The sequence below is a fragment of the Talpa europaea genome (genome assembly GCF_964194135.1).
Source record: "Talpa europaea genome assembly, chromosome: 2".
Classification (NCBI taxonomy): Eukaryota; Metazoa; Chordata; class Mammalia; order Eulipotyphla; family Talpidae; genus Talpa; species Talpa europaea.
Window position 1 is genome coordinate 105,705,632 of NC_140068.1, and position 17,879 is coordinate 105,723,510.

The following is a 17,879-nucleotide window of genomic DNA, read 5'->3' on the forward strand; positions in this document are numbered from 1 at the left end:
TTTATTTCTGCTCTTTTTCTCCTCAATAAACTTTTTCTTTCTATAAACAAACCTGCCCCTTCTCGCTTCCCTGAGCGTCTGCGAAGTTCCTGCTGCAGCTTCGTGAGACACCAACCCGTGGGGGTCTAGTGGCTGGGGCTCAGCGCTGCCCCTGCAGCCTGGGATCCGTTCCTGGCTGGGAGACTAGGCCTGACAATTCCAGTATCAAAGCTATTTGAGTTAAGGAGTTTCTAGGTAGAAAAGACTTTAAGGAGGCTAAAAAGTTCTGATAGCTGAGTAGCAGCCGGTCCCCAGCTGAAGGCCATGCGAATAAGAAAAGTCTTTTCTTGCTTAGGCTTTAGCTAATAGGGATGTACTGACTGCTATCAACTGTCTTAGGTTATTGTTTAGCTGAAACAATGAGTTTTAGTGTAAGGCTTAGTTTTTTATTAACCTTGAAGTTTGCCTTCTTACTAAGCACGTAGTGGCCAAAAGCCTATGGAAAAAGAGATGCACTGATTGTTTCTGCTTTGTTTCTATGCACATGATGATGTAATCTCACTGCTTGCAAAAAATGTATAAATAAAGAACCTGCTAAGCCTCTTGGCAGAAGATACTAGCACCTCACCAAGTGTCAGTGTCTCCTCATTCTACCTCATCCCCTTCCCCTCAGCCCTTTCGTTTTTGCCGATGCCGTCTCATCCTTTCAGGAACCCCTGACACGACATTTTGCTGGAGGCTGGTCCCTGGCAACCAAGGGCCTAGAGGGCGTTAATGCCAGGCAAGACGCACTGACTCTTCCCTAGCCCCCAACTCTCAATTAAGGGAGGAATTCTCCTAATCTAAATAAAGAGTTTTCTACCTATCAATTCTCTACTTTATCTAGTCAGCCTAGTTTCCGTATTTAACTATAAGATCAAGGGGCAATTTCCTCTTCCATAAGGTTGCTGGTTGTTGTTCTGAAGAACTACAAATATTTTATCAGGGGCAGGAGCAGAGATGGTTATAGCCTTTGATTCTCAAAAATGGTCACTATGTGACATATCAGTAGTTGTAACATTGACCATTTCCGAGTGCATTATTTGTGCTGCCGTGGTTACTAGCTCAACCAGTCACAAAATTGCTGTTGACTTATTCTTGAATGCATACTCTAACAGCTATCATACCAATTGTCACATCCAAGGGAATTAGCCCTAAACAAACAGGAAGAATTTAGCAGGAGTCAACTATGGAGCATGGCTCGCCTCTGCCACCCAACTGTTATCTTTAACTTTAAAGTAAAGGAATTTCTTTCTCCAATTACCTCTTGCCTTAAGAGACCACATCTCTATATCAAAGACTTGGCCAATAGATGTTTACAACCTTTTGTTTCCAGAAGTTTTTTCACTGGTTAATGTAAAGCAAAATTTTGAATTGCTGCCTTTTTGGCAGAGGACTACTAAATTTATGAAAAATGTAATATTTGTATCATGCAGTGCCATTTATCATCAAATTGGTTATTCAGTGATTGATCAGTATTTGCAGTTTTACTTTTAAATGCATATTTTTAGCAATGGTAGAAACTAGCCATAAACAAATGAGGAGAATCTTGGAGTCAGCTAACGAGATTCCCGATTTTTCAGCAATCTGCCCCATGCCCGGACTTTTGTCAGACGACATGAGTAGCATGGCTCCCCATAATATCGTTAACTGGTTTTGAGCAGATGTCCTGGCTGACTGGAGGGCTGTGGAGGGGAGGGGTTTACTCACTTAGCTACGTAAATTCTTTTTTTTTTTTTTAAAGATTTATTATTTATTTATACAAGAACTGGGAAACAGGCCAGAGGTGTGGGGGCTGAGAGGATTCACCACCGTCAGAGTAGGGAACAGTCAGACAGATCGACTGACATATACTGCTGGGAGTAACTACATAAATTCTTGAGTATAAAATTTTCTTCTGTGCTCATGAAATAATGCTTTCAAAATCAAATCTTACTAAAATCCCTTCAACTGCATCATGTCCTAATCACATGCTAAGCCCAGAGCGGCACGTCTGTCACATGAGGAACCTGCACATCATCATCTCTCAAGGCCCGTGGCTGCACATTGGGGTCACTCTTGGGGGTGTCCATGCTGTGGGCTTTAGACAAATGTACAATGACATGGACAACATATTGTGTCCTCCACAGTAGACTCACTGCCCTCGATACCTTCTGTGCTCCAAGGAAACAGAAGCAAAGAGAGACCAGTGGAGACACATCAAACTGCAAGCTCCTGCCCAGGGAAGGAAACTGTCATTAAATGTAAAGACACTCTGTGGAGGGGGAGAAATAATTTGCATATCATACACCCAAGATGTATGAATAATACATATATCTCAACACCCAGAAAACAACCCAGTCAAAAATGGGGAGAGGACACTTCTCCAAAGAAGATGGAGATGGCCACAGGCACATGGAAAATGTTCCCATCACACGTCATCAGGGGATGCAGATCAGAACCACAATGAGATACCACCTCGCACCTATGAGGTGGCCCATATTAACAAGACCAGAGACAGCAAGTGTTGGCAAGGTGTGGGGGGAAAGGAACATTTATACACTATTGTGGGAACTGGTCCAGCCCCTACGGAAACTGTATGGAGTTTCCTCAAAATATTAAACATAGATCTGCCAGAGGCCCAAGCATCCACTCTTTGGTTTATCCAAAGAATGCAAAAACTCATATCAAAGGCTATGTGCACTCTTGTGTTTACTGCAACAATAGTTAACGATAGGCAAATTATGGAAACAAGGTGCAGAAAAAAGATGAGTGGAAATATTGTTGCACGTACACAGTGGAATACTACTCAACTGTGAAAAAAGATGGAATCTTGAATTTACAACGTGGATGGAAATGGGTAAAATTATGCTAAGTGAAATAAATCAGGAGAACCACAAACACCAGATGACATGACTCATATGTGCAATATACAGAAACCCAGCAAATGAACGGAGAAAACCTAACCTGCCCTTGGAGTCTGGCTGCAGAACTGAAGCACCAGAGGGGGTTGAGGGTGGGGAGCAAACAGAGTAAGAAGGCCCAGAGGAACACAGAGGAGGACTCTGGGAGCCTTGGAGGTGAGAGTGAGGAAACCTGCATCTGAGAAGGTGAGTCACTGACTTTGAGTCATGTGCAGTGTGTAAACACGTGTTACCTCAAAAATACAGTAATAAAAAATCTATTTTAAGCCAAAAGAAAAAAGTAACTTGTCCTCTCCGTCCATCACTGACCTCAGGACTTTGTCCTCACCTCCTCGCTGTCATGCAGGCTGAGGGGCTGGTTTCCCACAAGGGCAGAGGCAGGAGGTGCAGGGACTCCTGGGGCTGCTCAGACCCCACTGAGTAGAGACACTGCAGAGAGGGCGGCTCTGAGGGGACCAGAGACAGAGGGTCAGAGTAACCCCCAGTGCTGAGTGAGGATCTGGTTCCCAAGGAGAGGGGAGAGTGTGTGTGTGTGTGTGTGTGTGTGTGTGTGTGTGTGTGTGTGTGACAGGAGAGACGGGGACATGACAGAAGGCAATGGGAGGACAATCACACATCAAGCTCCAGCATAAATGAATTCAAATCCCACAGAGTGAAGAGTGTCAGGCAACACCCCAGTAAGTACAGTTCCTTGGAGAAGCAGGTTTGGAGCAGGACTTGAGCAGCAGAGGATCTGGAGACAGGAGGGGGTTGAGACTATTCCTATGGTTAGATGTAAGGAGCCTGGGTGGGACCCTGCTGGGCTGTGGGGGCAGCTCCCCCTGACAGCTCCCTCTCTCCTCTTCTCATGCTCACTCCAGGCTCATCTCCTTTGGCATCAGGGAGCTCCAGCCTGGCAGCCCCTCTGTTTCCCAGGGAGTCACTTCCTCCGTGTAAATTTCCTATATGTTACAGGATGTAGTTCAACTAAGTAGATTTTGAAAAATTCAAAATACGGATTTAAATACAATAGAAAGTACTGATATAAATATAACTAAAGCCACATTAAGAATTAATTTTACAGAAAAAACATTTGCTTGACTCAAAGAAAGGTAGAAAATGATGAAATGGAATAAAAAAGATGTGAGACAATGAAAAAATAAAGATCAGAATGATAGACTCAAATCTGACCATATCAAACATCATGTTAAAATAAATTAACTAAAATTCCAATCAAAAGCCTGAGATTCTCAGACTGGATAATATCAAGGAGACTTGTCGTCTCAGTGTGCTAGAAAGACTTTCTATACAAACAAAAATAGTTAAAAGTGAAAGGGTGAAAGGACATGCCAAGGAAATAAAAAGTAGGACAAACCTTTACTGTCATTGCAGGAGGTGGCAGGGGCAAGGCCTGAGGCACCCAGATGGCAGGTCCCTGCCTCTTTGTCCAGGAGGGAGAAGAGACAGGACCCCAGGCCTGGGCTCCCAGGGCTAGGGAGGGGGTAAGGGCCACCCTCCAGGCTCCAGGGGTGGGTGGTCTCACCTTGGGCAGGAGATTCCATCCTTGGCATCTTGGGTATGGAGTGCAGACACCTGGCTCTGGAGGGGGGACACATTTTGTTCTGGGGAAAAGTTAGTCAGTAATCTAGGCCCTGACGCCTGGCTGATCTTGTGGCCACCTCAGACCCCACACTCCTCCTACCCCTGCTCTCTGTGCTCCAGAACATGGAGTCCAAGGCCTGGGCCACTCCTCCTGGTGCAGGGGCTCCTTGTGCCTGAGACCATGTCTAGGGCCTGAGGGCTGTGAGCTGAGATGGACTCAGACTGGGCTGTGAGGTCCCAGCACAGGGAGGGGCTCGGGAATCCAGGGACAGGGCCCAGGGCTGCCCCCTCCATGCAGCACAGGCCTTGCACGCCCCCTCTCTGGGCTCCTGGATTCTCCCTGTCACCCCAGTATAAGGGAGCTTTGCTCTGGAAGAGGGGAATCCCTTCATCACCACTCCCTTCTTCCTTTCCTGTCTTCACCCTGAATGTGAGTCACCACACACCTGCAGTGCACAGATGCCTTTAACTTTAGTACAGTTTCAGGTCAGTTAGAGAGCTGTCAGCACAGAACCTGCAGATCCCGCACCCCACACTCACATCCCCGAGGGAGTCATTGCTGGATGATAACACAGACTCTGCAGTCAGAGTCCCTGGGTCTCTCCCCACACAGACCACCCCTTCCACCCAGTGTCCCCTGAGCTGACCCTTCCCTGCCCCCACCCTCTTTGGCTCCTCACCCCCCACTTATGGCCTCCATCCCCTAAAGCCCCTATTTCCTCCCTCTCCTCACTCCTCCAGGAGCCTCCCCTCTTGCTAGCCCCTGACCCTGGGGGTCTCTCCTCCTGCCCCTCTTCCAGCACATCCTAGGGGTGAAGAGTTTAGGGTTGATTCCCTGGGGAAGGAGCCTTCAACCCTGGAGTTGAAGGCAGTTAGGGGCTCCATCCAGAGGGGGAATGAGTCCCAGGGCAAGTTAGGGATGATTAGGCAGCCTCAAGGCAGTGCAGGGACTTCAGGAGGGTTAAGGAAGCCTCCAGAGATAAGGGCCACAAATTCCAAAGAGGATCATCAAACACCCCAGGACTAGTGGCAACAGGACATCCCTGGACAAGGACAATAAAGAAAAAAAGAGAAGGGCTGGGACACAGACACTCAGTTCTGGGCACAGAGACATTCAGGCAGTGAGTGAGACACTGAGAACTAAACAATCACAAAGAGCCTGGTGGGGCTTTAGAGTAATCAGGGAAAGAAGATCTATATTCCCTGAGGCACGACCCACTGGGCTTCCTTGCCCCTCCCTGGCCTGGTTCCACCGCTGGGACTCCCACTTTATTTCTGTTCCTTTTCTCCTCAATAAACCTTTTCTATCTGTAGTGCCAGGATGGGCACTGAGCAGGTTATCTATGATCTGGCAGACGGGTAAAGGAGAGTCTTGGAGGCTCTGGTGGCTTTCTCAGGCTTTTATTGAGCTTTACATGCATTGCAGCAACCAGGCACACGGCAGGCAGGAGTGCCAGGGGGCCAAGAGACCTCAAAGCCTCTTGACCCCTCAAGTCTTCACTCTGGGTTTCTCTGGCTTCTTTCGCCCCTTCTGTCTCGTGCCTCTCTCGTACCTATGCTTCTTTTGGTGACTATCTCAATACCGCTGCCAGGGTCCACAGAAGTAAACAAGACAGCTTACAACAATGTAAACTGCAGGTGCCCCAATGTAAGCAGGTGCCCCATCAGGCAGGGCAATCCTAATGGTGGGAGGGCAGAAAAGCCTGAAAACCATTTACCCTACTCTTTCTGTAAACAAATCTGCCTCTTCTTATTTGCTTGCCTGAGCGATAGTGAAGTTCCAGCTACGGCTTCATGAGATAAAGGCCCTTGGGGGTCTAGTGGCTGGACCTCAGCGCTGCCCCTGCAGCCTGGGATCATTCCTGGTGGGAGACTGGGCCTGAGAACCTGCAATTCCATATCATTACCTTAAGGCCTTTAGATTTTATGGGGCTCAAGCTAACATTGAGAGGAACAGATTTTCTGGGGTCTCAGGAGTCCCCGTGACCTTCACGTCTTTTCTGCTTTACTGCTTAACTTTTTCAGATCAGCCCAGGTGGGTGCAGTGGATGCACCACTGAGCCACGAGATGCACCTTCCTCCTTTTCTGCCCCCTCCTGGCAGGCGGGTGTGAAGGCAAGTGTTTGAATCGGGAACAGTCTGGGGATCAACGTGGCCCTGAAGAAACGCTAGGAGTGAGCTCTCCCATAAAAACAATTAATAAGGAAAAAAAGCCGCTGGTCCCTGCGAGAACCCGGACACGGGAGATAAACTGGCGACGCGGCAAACTGCCCGGAGAGGGAAGTTGCAGTAACAAGATGCGAAGAGGGAGCAGCAGAACCTGCGCCCCTGCCCCACCCATGACGCCGGCTCCCTCCACCTACACAAAGGAGAAAAAAAGCAAAAACAAATTAGGGCCCGGCAGGATGCTGAGTAGAAAGGAACTGCAGCAGGCGCCACGCCCTGCGGCCAGGAATCCTAGGGGTCCCCACCCAAACCGCCTAGGTCGTGAGGGTCGGGCCCTGGGTAATAAAAGACTCAGCGCATCAGAGCAAGGCGGGGACCCCGCGGAGACCCGGGAGCGCGGGAAGCACCGGCGGGTGCGGCTGCCCAAGTCCCCGCCCGCGACCTGGGGCTGTGGGGAGACGCGGGAACCGGCGCTGGGGTGAGTCTCCGGAGCGGGGTTCACCCCTGGTGGACCCAACTCCGGGTCAGGGCGCACAGCCCGTGCCCGCGGGGACAGACAGCAGCGCCCCCATCCCGGGTCAGTGATGGGACAGGCCCGGCCAGTCTGGCCCTGGCAGCGGGGTCGGTGCAAACCGGGGTCTCAGGCAGACTCAGCGGGAGTGAGATGCCTGCACAGCTGTTAGGGCGGAGGGGTTGCGATTTAGGAAGTTTAAAGTAGATAGGGCTTTATATATTTGTTCCCATGGGGGCAACTTGCTCTCTGGAGTCCCCTTTTTTGTTTTGTAAGTTGTGTTTTAAGAAGCCTGTTGGCTCTTTTAACTGTAGTTTGTCCTGCAGGGTGAGAAGGGATGCTAGGCACATGTTGAATATTCCACATTAGCAGGAAAGAGTTAAAGGCTTTGGAGATGTAAGCAGGTCCATTATTAGTTTAGTTTTTTGTTTTTTGTTTTTTAAGATTTATTTATTTATGTATACAAGAACTGGGTCCAGGCCGGAATTTTGGGAGCGAGAGGATTCACCAGAGACACAGTGGGGAAATAAACAGGCAGATTGGCTGAAATACACTGCAGAGGGGAGAAGTGGGAGAGTCAGGAGAGATCTGTTGCGCCATGTGGGTAGCTCCTTGGCCAGGGCTCAAACTTGTGCTGCAGTGGCTGCAGATAGCTTTATAGGCTGTGTCTTAACCCCTTGGGCCACCAGGGAGGCCCCCCATTATCTGTTAAAAAACCTTTTATCTGCCATTGCAGATGAAATGAAAACTGATAATGGATTATGTTTTTTAAACATGTTTAACAGTTTACCCTGTTTGGGCCAAGGCTTGAAATAATGCAGAACAGATGTCTTTAGAGACATGAATGCAAGGTGTATGTCAAATATCATTACCTTTCAGACCTGGGGCTTCTGTATTATTTCCACTTTTTGTAGCAGTGGCTAGAAGAGCCAATGGACTGTTAGTTTGGAATTTGGTTATGATGTCCTGTCCCCATAGAGGAAATACTCAGGAAGACTTAAATTTAATGTGTTATGTATTTTTATCAATATTCCCAGATTGACCCAATTTGTTTTTACAAGGAAAACATTTTATTGGCTGTCTTAGTGTTACAGGGCAACCCTGATGTAAAACAGGTTGCCTGACTGTGGGTCCTCACTCGTGCGCTTAAATGGGATTTTTAAATACCCAACTGCAGGCACACACAAAAGGTTAATAAAAGGTTTATTTACAAAGGAAAGGGAAAATGAAGAAATGAATAACTCAGGGGAAAAAAGAGGGAGATGAACTCATGAATGCATCCTACATGGAATCCCAATGGAATCCCAGTGGCTCTGAGAGCTGATGAAGAGCCAAGAGCCCTGAAGCCAAGAGAGAGACCCCCAAGGCCCACGTGGCTGGTTTTATACCAAACCTGGATGCTTAACTCCACCCTCAGGTCCCAGCAACCCTCCCTTTGGTGATGATGGGATTTGTCTTTCCCAATGTCCTGATGGCTTTGGTCTGGAGTGGGGGTGGGGTCCACAAAGCCTGTATGGGATTAGCTCAGGACATCCTTTCCCCCTAACATTAGGAGTCATTTTAGAACAAATACTAATATTCTTTTTATTGAATTTATTTATTTTATTTTTTGTATATATATATATTATTTTTTACATCTTTGTTCATTTTTAAACAATATTTGCATCCCCCTCCAGGTGTAGTCCCCATAGAGTTTCCTTCCCCAATGCACCCGTGCACCATCACCTCAGCCCCCTGTGCTCCTCCTTCCCTCCCTCTGATCCCTCTCCCTCTTCCTCCCCTGCAGGATGTCTAAAGACTTTAATATTTTAGAATTTTTGGTCTCAAGGATATTGCCATAGGATTAACAAATTTACATATTTTTATAAAATAGTTAATTACTTAGAATGATACAGATTTTTAAGAATAGAGCTATTTCTTTAACGAGGCTTAGCAATGCTGATGGGAAAAGATTTTGAGCACCTAATGTTTTTTCAGAGACCTCTCTCAGACCTTTAACACTTTCTTTTGCCTTCCTATTTTTATACCATTTCATTTTAAAGCTAGCCATTTTATTTTAACACTCAATGTTTCCCAATACCTTCACCATATCCATTTCAATTACATTCTTTAACACAACTCACTTTATTTACATTTAGAGTTATGACATCCCAGTTTTGAATTTTTAGATTGTAAGACATTGTAAGAGCTGTTATGCTATCATTCCTTTGTACTGAGGTTACAGGGCAGGGAGAGGGGCCCCCGAGAATCCCCAAACCTGCCTGCTCTAAATAGGTTCTGCCATCCACTGCATCAGGACAAAACATAGAAGACCTTTAATGGAAAGGAACTTTAATACAATTACAGAAAAATACAGAAAAGACAAAGAATATAGTTTTTAAATCAAGCACCCAGAGTTACCCATCCCCTCATGGGTAAAAGTCCACCCAAACAGGATTGGCCCAGAACAAGGCCCAAAAGCCTGCCACAAGTCTAAAGCACCTTCCAGTGGGGACCCACAGAAAAAGATCAGAAACTACCAGACAAGTCTGGGAGGAAAAGAGCAAAATCAAGGTAAAGCTGCCATTGTCACTTCCCCACAGGTTTCTCACCCACATCTTGTCTCCCAGTCCATGACCAAAGGGCAAGCGCAGTTTCTTCACGTGTCTCTCGGCTCCATGTGCCTCCTCCAGGTCTCCTTCTGACTCCATCCTGCTTCCTTCCTTCTCCAGTCTCCTCTCCAGCTTCTTCTCCTTCCTGCTCAGCTCCACCCTCCCTTGGGTGGGACAGGGAACCTGGAACTTCCCCTTTTCCTGAGGACCACCCTGTTACATTGGATAACTCATAAATAAACACATGTTTTAATTGGTTTAATTTTTTTAGGTGAGATGACATCAAATTTTAGTTTTCTTATAATAAGCAAAAAGTAAACCTGAAAGCTCAATGCTTTTAGAGAAAGTGATTTTATTTAACAAATTCTCATTGTTAAACTTAGGAAAACCTTAGTTTTATATGAAACTTGGCCACCATTTAAATAATGACAAAAGAACACATTTTTTTATCTTTTATATCTTTTATTATTTTTATTTTTATAAATAATTTTATTTTATATAATTCTTATATCATTTTTCATTTTTGTGTAATGTATGCATTTTCATTTTGTTATATTTCCCATACAATTCCCAACCCCTTTTTCTGACCCTAATCCCTCTTCTCCTTCCCCTGCCCCCCACGTAGTGTGTATCTGGTCTATAGTTGCTTGTTGATTTTGATTTTTAGTTTATTGCAATTAGTCTTTTTCCTGGTTCCTTATTTAGGTTTTCTAAATTCCTGCTATGAGTGAGACTATCCGGTGTTTTTCTTTTTCTCTCTGGCTTATTTCTCTGAGCATGATCCCTTCCAATTCTATCCATGTTGCTGCAAATTGCATGAGTTTATCTGTTTCGATTGCAAAAGAACAAATTTAAGAGAGAGATACCAATTGTAGTTGCTAGTTTTTCTTAGGACTGGAATTTTAAATTAATTCCAGAGTTGATAATTGTAATAATCCCATTAACCAAGTTTCTTTCTTAGGCAAGCACTAGATAGATTGATGAAAAACAAGAAAAATCAGAGACTTAATATCATATACATTTCCTACATACCTGTGAGGAACTCAGTACTGCTAAGTAACTAGCATGGACAGGTGGGCCTCACTAGGACGGCGCCTTTGAGAAAAGACCTGATGGACACTCCATGCCCACAGGGTGTCTGCGGAAGCTCTGTCTAGGCAGGGCAACCTCCAGCCCAGACGCCCCAGGACGGGGATGTCTGTGTGTCAGAGGCTACGGCTGGAGCAGGGATCACTGAGACGGGGGCTGTGCTTTGACATTATGCAGACGTTGAGGATGTTGGAAGGGTTTTGCCTTTTCTCTGAGTAAGATGTGGGGTCACATGTCCTCTCTGGACAGAAATCCCCCTATGTCAGGGCCCTTTAGGATCATCCGCAGTGAGACACAGGCGTGTGGGGGAGAGAGCACCTGGAGAGAGACGCAGGGATGACACAGAGAGAGGCATAAGGGGAAGCCCCCCTTGCTTCTCAGCACTGGTCTTGCCCCAGGGACTTGGAGGATGGGGAAGGAGACACTTGGGAGAGACCCGTGGGGACACCAGCCTTGACCGTGGTTTGTGCTTTCATTTTGCTCCTTTTGCCCCAGACTGGCCTGGCCCTTTTCATCGGCTTGTGTGGGTGTCCACCAGAAGGTGCTGGAGACTTGTGGCAAATTTCAGGCTGCAGTGGCCCCACTTTGGGGCAACCCTGTGTAGCTGGGTATTTACCCATGAGGAGAAGGAAAACTGGGTGTTTTGTTGGGAAACTATTTTGTAATTCTATTTTATATTTTTTGCAAACCCACCATATTGTTTTCCAAAATGGCCACACCAGTTATTCAATACATTGCACGAGGGTTCTATATTCCCTATTCCTCACCAAAATTTACTGGTGTGAACTGAAATCTTTCTCATTGATTTTCTTTTCTTTTTTTTTAAAGATTTATTTTTATTTATTTATACAAGCACTGGGTACAGTCAGAAGCGTGGGAGGGTGAGAGAATTCACCAGAGCCAGGGCGGGGAGCAGAGCAGGCAGAAGGAACAAAGTATACTGCTGAGGGGAGCATCGGGCGGCAGGAGAGGCGGCAGGAGAGGCGGCAGGAGAGGTCTGCGCGCCATGTGGGACCCTCCTCCGGTGGCCGGCGAGCAGCCGGGATCGAACCCGCACTGCAGAGGCTGTGGGCAGCTTCGCAACACAGTGCTCAACTGCTGCGCCACTGGGGAGGCCCTTTCTCATTGATTTTCAATCCATCTACCTGTTCTGCTCCCTACTCTGTCTCTGGTAAATCCTCTTACCCCCAACACCTCTGGCTTGTACCCCAATTCTTGTATACATAAACAAGTAAATCTTAAAAAAAAAAAGGATCACACATCATGACTGAGTGGGATTTATCTCAGCTACACAAGGATGGTTCAACATTTGAAAATCAATGAGCGAGATTTCAGTTCACACCAATTAGAGTGTCTATTATCAAAAAGTCAAGAAATAATAAATTTTGGTGAGGAATAGGGAATAAACAACTCTTGTGCAATGTATTTAATAACTGGTGTGGCCATTTTGGAAAACAATATGGTGGATTTGCAAAAAGTATAAAATAGAATTACAAAATGATCCAGTATTTTCACTTCTGGATATTTACCTGAAGAATATGAAAACAATTATTCAAAACAAGACATGGCCCCTGTTTGCACTGTAGGACTATTTACAATAGCCAACAATAGAAACAACCCAAGTCCGGAACAGATGAATGGATTAACAAAGTGTGGTGTATATGATACACACAATGGAATAGTATTCAGATATTTAAAAAGATTAATTTTTTTCATTTTCAACACTATAGATAGAATTTGAGGGAATTATGCTAAGTCAAATTAAGAAAGACAGATACCAAAGAATTGTACTCATTTGCGGAATATGAAGGGGGAAAAAGCAATCAAAAAGGAACAAAATGGCAGTCACCGGAGAGGAAATGGGTGGAGAGAACAGCTTGGTGGAGGATTATGATTGGGCTTTTAGTAGTGGGTGTGTGAGAAATTTACAGTTATCAGGGGAGAAGCTGTACACCTAACATCTATGCAGTGTGTAAATTGTTACTTCAATTTAAAAAAAGAATAAAAATTTTCCCCCAGTCTGCTCCTCAGTCAGCGCCCTTGACCTGATGAGGCCTGGGAAGGACAGGGCAGGACTGTGCTGTCCTCAGGAGCCCCCTGTACCTCCAAAGAGCCACTTCTCACCTGTGCTGCCCCAGATTGGCCTGAGCCCCTCCTCTCTCACCTGGAGACACAGACTAGTCTCTCCTGCCACCCCCAGTCTGGGCCCCTTTCACTTGGGAGTTGAACCAGGTCCTGCTCTGCTCACAGCCTGAGAGGGGTTTCCCAGCCCCACAGTCACCCCCAGCCCCACAGGGTGACCCCTCACCTGTGGAGTATGTTCCTGGGCAATAGCATGCATTAGGCTAGGGGACCCGAAATCCCTGCTGCAGGTCTTCGTCACAGAGTCACCTGGGATGTCCTGCCATTTAGAGAGAAGTTCCCTGGCTTGTCCCCAGAGGCAGAGAGTGGACTCCAGCTGCCCAGGGTTGGGGGAGGGAAAGTGGGGGTGGTGCCCATGGGCCCACTTAGAGGAAACAAGGTTGTTGTGGTGATGGAGATGTTCTCAAGGTAGAGTATGGGATGGTTGCCCTGCTCTGTGCTTACCAAAAGGACATGAGAGGTGAGCCTTCAACAAGTGACTTAAGGTCATAAGTTATATCTCAATAAATATGCTTTAAAATACATTAAAAAATGGGTCTACAAGTTGTACTCTGGCTGTCCTCCACTGTATCCACATCGAGGGCTTGTGGGGCAGGAAACTGCCTCAGCCCACGAGTAGCTGAGCACAGACGGCTTCAAAGCACAGATGCTCTCAAGGCGCCTATCTGCGTGGTCCTGAGTCACGTGATGAGATGCTGATGTCACGCTGCTTCTGTGATGGAAGAGACTTTTAGGGGTCTGGGGTGGGAGGCAATTTATTTTTCATGTGAGTGGATCCGTGGCAGAATGGGAATAATTAGTGTCCAAACGGTCTACTGTGTTGGTTTTCAATTTTCCACCAATTCTGTGATACACAGGAGGGGAGACAGTTCTCCCCGTGAGTGTGTCTGACTTGCTGGCTCTTCCTCGTGAGGAGAATGAAACAGAAGGGATGCGCCACGTCACAGAGTCAGGCTCACAGGGGCTGAGACTTCCCGCCTGGGTTCCCCCCGGTCCCTCTCTGGGGTGACTCCCTGCACATGGTGGACACTCAGCTAAGGGGATGCCCACAGGACAAGGACCTGAGGGTTTTCTCCAGGAGCCACATGCATGAGCTCTGAGGCAGGCCCTTCCACGCTGATCACGGCCGTTCAGATCCGCCAACATCTCGTCCCCATCGCAGCCTCGTGGGACCCAGAGCTGGAGCCTCTGAGTGAGGCCCTTCCTCATGCCTCCCCACAGAGACTGTGCCAGATGCCACATCTTTGTGGTTTGGAGTGATTTGTTACAAACCGTTACTAGAAGCGGCAGGACAGTGGTGTTTTCCATCTGCTGCTCCACCACAGGCAGTTGTGGCAGTTGCTCCTCAGAGCTCAGTCACTGCCATTTGTAATGGGCCATCAGGTGTCACCTGATTGGTGCTAAATGGTCCCATCAGACTTGTAGGTGAAAGCGGATAAAAGCCAGGATTGGAGGGAGCTAAGGAGCCCTCTGAAAGAAAGGAGACCACAACCCCATCCTGACCCAAGCTCCCAGAGAAGGAGAGATGACGCCAACCTCCAGAGAAAAGACGGTTTCAGCCTCTGAAGAAAGAAGAAAAGAAGTATCCAGCAGCCGCCCTCCGAGGAGGGAGAGAAGCTGAAAGAATCTGTCACAGACTGAGCCTTGGTCCTGTCCCTGACATTGCCTGTGAGGAGCCTCAAGGGCCCTGGGCCTGGTACCTCAAAGAGCTGTTTGGTGCTGGTGTAACCCAACCACTCACAAAGAGTCTTTAACACTGGGCGTCTCTGACATCGCCTCTTTGGGACCCGTCGTGGCCATCACTACTGGCCGGTGCTGTCCAGCACCCCTGGTCACCAGTGGTGACCATCACTGATGCTACCTGGGTGAGGGAGCAGCCGCTTGTGGGTACAGTGAACGCTTTGTTTCCCCTGTTTGTAGATAAACTCCATGGTTGTTGTTCCTGGAGCCTGAGGTTTCTTGTAATTGTGTGTGCGGGTGAGACCCACAATCAGTGACCTGTACCCTTACCAGGCACTCTCCTTTGTTGGTCTGTAGCTCTTGGTTTTGGTTTTGGGCCTTTTGGCCGTTTGGGGCCTTTTGGCGACTCCCTGGTCTGAGAGCCTGAGCAGGGGGTGGCTGTTCCTTCCATCCGGCCTCCTGCCCTGTGGCCTCTTTGTGGCCCTCTCCACCCCTAGTGCTTCAAATCACTAGAAAATTCAGGCAATAAAGTGATCAGTGGCTGTTTTCTCACAAGAAACAGGGGAGGCCAGAGCAGCTGGAGTGACAGTCAAGGTCCTAATAGAATTGAGGTGTCAGCGAGAATTTTATGTCTTCTGGAAGTGTCCTTCAAAATAAAGTCGATTAAAAAAATTATTTTTACTGTTTTTAGATTCCATTTAATGTTGCTGTTCATTTATTTTTCTTCACGTGATCTCCAGAGCAGTGTCTGCAGGGTCACGGCACAGAGGGACTGTCAGCAGTCTGGAGCTCTGAGGAGGGCTGGCTCTGACCCGCCTGCAGGGAGTGGGGCCCTGGGGCCCCAGAATCAGCCCCCAGGACTGGTCCTCCAGGGCGGCCCAGGCTTTGCTCTGCCCTCTGCTTGGCTCCCTGAATCTCCCTGACATCCCAGCATTGGGGAACTGAGGGGGGATGTTCTGTAACAGGAGGAGGACACCCCTTAACCATCTGCCCCCACCCGCAGCATCAAGACCTGTAATGGAAAGGAACTTAAATACAATTAGTGTGCAACAAAGAAAAGGGAAAAAATAAATTTCCAAAACAAGCACCCAAAGTTACTCATCTCCTCATGGGTAAATGTTCAGCCAAACAGGGTTGGCCCAGAGCAGGGCCCGAAGGCCTGTCACAGTCGAAAGCAGCTTCCTGTGGTGACCCATAGAAAAGGGTCAGAGACAGGCAAGTCTGGAAGGAAAAGAGAAAAATCACGATAACAGCAGCCATTGTCACCTCCCCGGGGGTCTCCCACTTATGTCTGTGTCACCCAGTCCAAGACCAAGAAGCACGTGCAGCTTCTTCACATGTCTCTGCTCCACGTGCCTCCCCCAGGTCTCCTCTTGGCTCTTTCCTTTCTTCACTCTCCTTCTCAGCTGCTTCTCCTCCCTGCTCAGCTCCACCCTCCTTGGGTGGGACAGGGAACCTGGATCCTCCCCTGGGTACCCCCGTTACAGTCCTCTCCAACACCAGCATGTGCGTGTGTGTGGGTGACACCAGCCCTACAAAGACGGGCAAGGCCCTGGATGTGCACAGTTCCCTGAGCAGTCACAGGCCAGCACTGCTGCATCCCCCCAGGGGAGACAGACACTCCCAGCCCCCCAGTGAGAGCCTGTGTCACCCACACAGACCTTCCCCCCACAGTGTCCCTTATGCTGCCCCTTCCCTGCCCGGTCCTCTCTAGCTCCCCACTGCACCCCTTCCCACCTCTGTCCCCTAAAGTCCCCATTTCCATCCTCTGCTCTCTTTTCCAGGAGTCTCCCCATCTTCCTAGCCAGTGTCTGAGGAGTAGCCTTCCCCCAGCACAGGGGCCTGCTGTCCAGGCTTTAGGGAGCAGCACGTGACTCAGTAGAGAGACTCCCATAGTTCCCATCTGTGGGGACCCAGAGCTGTGAGTGAGGTGTTTCCCTCCTGGACCTTTCCCTCGGCTAGAGACAAGACTGAGGTCAGAGCGTCACTGATGGAAACAGGAGCCCCAAGGCCTACTCTTGGGTAGACTCAACAGATCATGTCAGCGATCTGTGCCTCAGTTTCTCCTCTGGCACCCAGGATATGCCATTGTTACAATTATTTCTATTTATTTATTTATTTTTTATTCTTTAAAAAAAAATTTAAATTTTTAAATTTTTAAACAATATTTGCTTCCCCCCACCCCCTCAGGTTGAGTCTCCATAGAATTTCCTTCCCCAATGCACCTGTGCACCGTCACCATAGTCCCCTGTGCTCCTCCCTCCCTCCCTCTGATCCTTCTCCCTCTTCCTGCCCTGCAGGATATCTCTGGTTTATAATTGTCTGGTTTTGCTTGTTGTGTTTTGTACTGTTATTATTTTTTACACTGATGTCTTATTTGGTTCCCCTATATTCCTTTTATAAGTGAAACCATCTGACATTTTTCTTTTTCCTTCTGGCTTATTTCACTGAGCATAATCCCTTTCAGCTACATCCATGTTGCTGCAAATGGCATGAGTTTATCTTTTTTGATTGCTGAATAATGTTCCATTGTGTATATGTACCACATCTTCTTGATCCACTCATCTATTTTTGGACATTTGGGTTGTTTCCAGGTTTTACCTATTGTAAATAGTGCTGCAATAAACATAGGTGTACAGGTGCTCTTTTCAATCACTGTTTTTGTGTCCTTTGGGTAGATCCCTAGGAGTGGAATTGCCGGGTCATATGGTAGCTCCATTTTTAGTAGACTGAGGAACCTGCAGACAGCTTTCCACAGTGGCTGGACCAGCTCCCACTAGCAATGTAGGAGAGTTCCTTTTTCACCACATCCTCACCAGCATTTCTTGTTGCTTGTTTTTTTTGATATGTGTCATTCTTACTTGTGTAAGATGGTATCTCCGTCTGGTTTTGATTTGCATTTCCCTGATTATTAGGAATGTTGAACACTTTTTCATGTGCCTGTTGGCCATTTGATTTCCTCTTCAGAGAAATGTCTGTTGAGTTCTTCTGCCCATTTCTTGACTGGATTGCTTATTTTGTTTTTGTTGAGTCGTGTGAGTTCTTTGTATATCTTTGTGGTCAGTACCTTATCAGTTGAATGGAGTGCCAAGATTTTTTCCCAGTCAGTGGGGTGTCTCTCTGTTTTAGTTCATGTCTCTTTTGTGGTGCAGAAGCTTTTCAGTTTGATGTCTTCCCAGGTTTTTATCTTTGCCTTCA